Raw genomic sequence first — 5,665 nt, forward strand, 5'->3', positions numbered from 1 at the left:
CTTGAGTGTAATGTCTAAATTCCTGGACTTGGGGTGTTGGGGTGGGTGGGAGGGTGAGGGAGGGTAGGGACGGGGGGGGGGGGAGGGGGGGAGGAGGAGGAGGAGGAGAGAGAGAGAGAGAGAGAGAGAGATCAGTAATAATGTGAACAGTCTTTAAACTGACTCAATCCCCCAGAAAATTTCAGATGTTACAATAAGAATTACATTAGGAAATATATAAAGATCTCACAGCATCTGTGGAGAGAGAAACAAGTTAGATTAGATGATATTACCACCGCAGTTGCTGCTTGTATTTCCAGCATTTTGTTTTAAGATTCTGACGAAGTGACTCACTCGCTCAAAAACTGATTTTGAAAAAGAACCCACAGACTAAGACGGTTTTGTCCCTTTTTAAATAGTTAACTCCTTATCCTTTTCTTGGGAAATAGTTTAGGATTCTTTTACCTCTGGTTCACGGCTGAATTAAGTTAGTATGTTTTGGACACTGATAAAGTGCAGGGTGGGGATATACAATGTTAGCCTGCTGACACTCACTCTGATTAACGACATGTTGATCCCTTTTTAAAGTTTGTCGGTTAAGCGGATGTTAAGAAAACTGAAATTAATGTTGTTTCATTTCATGATTATTATTTTTTTAATTAATATTTGCCATTATGCAGAATAAGTAATGTTTGCTTATTTTAATTGTGCTTGTCTTTACATAGTTACTAATATGTGAGTAAAGCAACTTATTAATTGCACAGTAGATGTCATAAGCTGTTACAGATGTAAACTATTATTTAACAGTACAGCACGAGAACAAGCCCTTCGGCCCACAATATCCTATTTACCTGTATTTAATCCATATCTCTTCCTTCCCTGCTTATCTTTATGTCTATCCAAAAGCCTCTTAAATGCAATGAACGTATCTGCTTCAACTACCAACTCCACAGCAGGTTCTAGTCACGCGCCACCATTTGCCGAGAAAAAGTTGCCCCGCATATCTCCTTTAAACTTTGCCTGCTCACCTTAGTTATGCCCTGTGGTATTTGATTATCCCATCCTTAGAAAAAGGTTCTAACTGTCTATGCCAGTGGTTCCCAACGTGGGGCATACGCCCCACAGGGGCAATTGATTTTTAAGGGGGGCGCGAGTGAGGAGGTCTGGGTCCAAATTTTCGAAATTTTTGGGGGGATTTTCCATCAGGTAAACATATGGTTTATATTTCAGATGTTATTTTGAGTAAAATTTTTTTTGGGGTAAAAAAGGTCTTTATTGTGTAGTTATTACATAATCACCATGCCGTCGCTCTTCATGCACGTCGCACGAAGCGTGCGAGGTCATGGGAGAACCTTATTTATTGAATTGGATTTAGAAATGCGATTTAAAGAGCTTTTGCTAAGTTACCCTTATAATATCTATTTCCTCCGTTTTCTCTCAAGGGAAAGCGGGGGGGGGAAAGGGGGGGGGGGGGGGGGGGGCATCAGGATTTTAGAGGTGATTAGGTGGGGCATGGCCAAAAAAAGGTTGGGAATCACTGGTCTATGCCCTTCATAATTGTATATACTTTTATCAGGTCTCCTTGCAACCTTCAACACTTCAGAGAAAACAATCCAAGTCTGTCCAACCTATCTGTTTAGTTAATACCCCCTAATCCATGCATCATTTCTGGTTAACCTCTTTGCACCTTTTCTAAAGCCACCGTATCCTTTCTGTATTGAGGTGACCAGAATTGTGCACAGCCTAACTAGTCCTATAAAGCCTCATCTTCCCCAGACTTCCCGACTCTGGTATTCAATGCCCTGATCTATAAAAGCAAGCATACAGGTCCAAAACTTATTTTTCCGGCAACTGATGGTCTGGTACCTCAAATTTGCTGCACAAATTTGTGAGAGCGCATTTGAAATCCCCAAAAATGTGGTGCCTGGGCCGGGTGAAGCGGTTGATTTCGCCCTCATCGGGACTTCTACGGCCGATCAACAGGTCGAATTTACCCTCCTGCGGCCGGGGCTCTGGAACACTGGCCTGTCTGGAGCAAGTGGATCAATTCCTATTGACATCTTCGCTGGCCGGCATCTCGGTTGCCTGGTGGATCATTCCTGTATTGTTCAATTCCTGGAGGCCTGCACCGTGGATAGGCTGCCCGTGTAAGAGATGCAGGTTTCGCTGTAAATTTAATTTACATTTAATATTTGTTTTATTTAAGTTTCTAGCAGGCTATTGTGATATAGAGACAACGGAAGGATATAATTAGTGTGTCGGCGGCGTATATTGTATCATTATCTGATCTCTAGGTAGAAGCAAAATGCTGGAGTAACTCAGCAGGTGAGGCAGCATCTCTGGAGAGAAGGAATGGGTGACGTTTTGGGGTCGAGACCTCTGTTGGTCAGGCAAAATGTATTATCCGGCAAGGCTCTGGAACCAACGGTGCTGAAAAATTGATGGTGGACCACGTGCCTTCGTTACCACACTATCTACTTGATAGTGTTGCCACTTTCAGGAAGTTATGGACTTGGACCCCAAGATCCCTCTACATATCAGTACAGTTAAAAGTCATGCCATTAATTGCATATTTTCTCATTGCATTTAATGTCCCAAAGTGCAACAAAACTTGATTTTTTTTTTAATCAAATAATTTATCTGGACGTTTTTCCCAGTATTTACACATTTAGAGTAATTTTCAAAGGAACCGGCATCTAAATATCTCAAACATAATTCAAGCATCAAGTGATGAGTACCAGATCTCTCTAACAGTCCCAAATATGAGCAATTCCTGCCTGGGTACTTTCTAGAGCACAATTTTCAGTATTTTGCACTGGGTCATATTGCACTAATCCTATTACTCTGCAATTTCCAATACTAAAGCCTGTATGTTACATTGTTTTATATAGTATAATTTCACAAGTTTCAATGGAAGTGATTGCTTGCCAATTTTATTGGCCACTGTGACTATGCTATAGTAGCAGCTGCGTTCTTAAGCGACAATGGTGTCTGATTACGGTGTGGATGTTCAATGGAAATCAGATGCTGCTGCACCCGCTGAGTTTCTCCAGCAATTTTGTGTACCTTCGATCTTCCAGCATCTGCAGTTCCTTCTTGAAAACTTCTAAGTGGTTCTCTAGTTCCCAATTGAAATTGCATTATGACAAATTTGGCATGCTGCATGATACAGTGTTCCCTATTTCATCAATCGCATTCAAACAAATTTATTTCTAGGTCAGTTTATTGTCACATGTACCAATTAACAAACAGTGAAATTCAAATTACCAGAAAGCCATACTAAAAAAAAAAAAAACAGCAAGACGCACAACTACGTAAAATTTAACATAAACATCCACCACAGCGGATTCCCCACGTTCCTCACTGTGATGGAAGGCAATAAAGTCCAATTCTTTCCCTTTTTTATTCTCCCGCGCTCAGGACAGTCGAAGCATCCGCAGTCGGGGCAATAAAAGCTCCCACAGCCAGCGGTCGAAGCCCCCGTGTTGAGGCGATCAAATGTGTCTACTTAAAGTGCCCGTAGACGTCGCTCCTACAACACCTGGCGAGCTATGGAAACCTGCAGTAAAGCAATGGTGTGGTTTAACTAGAATGAGATAAAGTTTTAACATAATCTCCCTACAGTTCCATGCTTGAAAGAGTACAAATTTCTTGATGTTTCACATAAAGCAGGGTTTTTACTGCTATTTCTTTCTTTATATGCACCTTATGATCAGGAGGTTCTAAATTTGGCCATTCCATTCATTATCTTTGCAGGACCACATTTGAACTCTCCAAATCTCTTTGAACACCTCTTTTCCACTGAAGCTGATTTACGTGGTCTAATTTTGATTAATCATTTCTCAATTCAATCTTACATAATTTTATTTATTAAACCTGTGTTAGAAAGCAAAACCCTGGTGAAGGAAAAATGAGGATGTGGGAACCTCTGGCACTTGAGAGATGGAGATAAGTGATATTAAAGTAAGATAAAGGAAAATATAAAGGCATTAGTACAAGAACATACAGTGCCCTCCATTATGTTTGGGCCAAAGGCCCATCATTTATTTATTTGCCTCTGTACTCCACAATTTGAGATTTTTACTAGAAAATATCACGTGGTTGAAATGCACATTGTCGGATGTTATTAAAGGCCATTTTCAAACATTTTAGTTTCACCATGTAGAAATTACAGCTGCGTTTACACATAGTCCCCCCCATTTCAGAGCACCGTAATGTTTGGAACATGGCTTCACGGGTGTTTGTAATTGCTCAGGTGTGTTTAATTGCCTCCGTAATGCAGGTATAAAAGGGTTGTCCCACTGCGGCGACCGATTCCGCGAGTTAAGAAGAGTGTCTTCGACCTTCAAGCTCGAGGGCACTCGCCTGGAAAACCTCGAGCTGGATTGACCGTCCGCATTGAAACCGCGAGCTGGATCGACCGAAACACACAGACAAAAAAGGAGGGGGAGCTCTGTCTGAAATTCATGCCTGCGATGAAGAGACGGCTGCCACAGTGTACGGCAAGTCCTTTAGTGAGTGCGGAGTAGGGGGGGGGAGAAGGAGTGGAGACACTTCTAAGAAGTATAATAAAGTTTAGCGGGCATTTTACCTACCGGTCGATTTTCCCTGGTCCTGAAAACTCCAATGAAAATGCCCGGTCAGCAAAGGAGATTGCCTAAGGCTGCCCTCGACTACCTGTAACTAAATAGCGACCCCACTCCACTGCACTGCGAGTTAAAAAGAACCATGCTGACCAAATTTTACTCGTGGAAAAATTTCCATCATGCTGAAAAAATTTCCATGACCTAGCTGAGGCCGCGAATATGCGGGAACTTCCCTCGAGCATGAAGGAGAGTTCCAGTGACCTCCTAGGACCATGCTGCGTGTTTGAGTCGAGGGCAAACTCTTCTAAATTCGCAGATTAGGTCGCCGCAGTGGGACAGCCCCTTAAGAGAGCTCACAGCACCTAGTCTTTCCATCATCTTTGGAAACCTTTATTGTTGTTTATCAACATGAAGACCAAACTTATGCCAATGAAACTCAAAGAAGCCATTATGAGACTGAGAAACAAGAATAAAACTGTTAGAGACATCAGCCAAACTTTAAGCTTACCAAAATCAATTGTTTCGAACATCATTAATAAGAAAGAGAGCAATGGTGAACTTACTAATCGCAAAGGGACTAGTAGGCCAATGAAGACCTCCACAGCTGATGACAGAAGAATTCTCCCTATAATAAAGAAAAATCCCCAAATACCTGCCTGACAGATCGGAAAACATTCTTCAGGAGTCAGGTGTGAATTTGTCAATGACTACTGTCTGCAGAAGACTTCATGAACAGAAATACAGAGGCCTCACTGTAAGATGCAAACCAGTGGTTAGCCACGATAATAGGATGGCCAGGTTACAATTTGCCAAGAAGTACTTAAAAGCGCAACCACAGTTCTGGACAAAGGTCTTGTGGACAGATGAGATGAAGATTAACTTGTATCAGAGTGATGGCAAGAGCAAAGTATGGAAGAGAAGGAACTGGCCAAGATTCAAAGCATACCACCTCATCTGTGAAACAGTAGGGGTGTTATGGCTTGGGCATGTATGGCTGCTGAAGGTACTGGCTCACTTACCTTCATTTTGATATTACAACTGCTGATGGTAGTAGCATAATGAATTCTGAAGTGTAAAGACATATCCTATCTGCTCAAGTT

Source organism: Leucoraja erinacea, chromosome 20 (assembly GCF_028641065.1).
Source record: "Leucoraja erinacea ecotype New England chromosome 20, Leri_hhj_1, whole genome shotgun sequence".
NCBI classification, from domain to species: Eukaryota; Metazoa; Chordata; class Chondrichthyes; order Rajiformes; family Rajidae; genus Leucoraja; species Leucoraja erinaceus.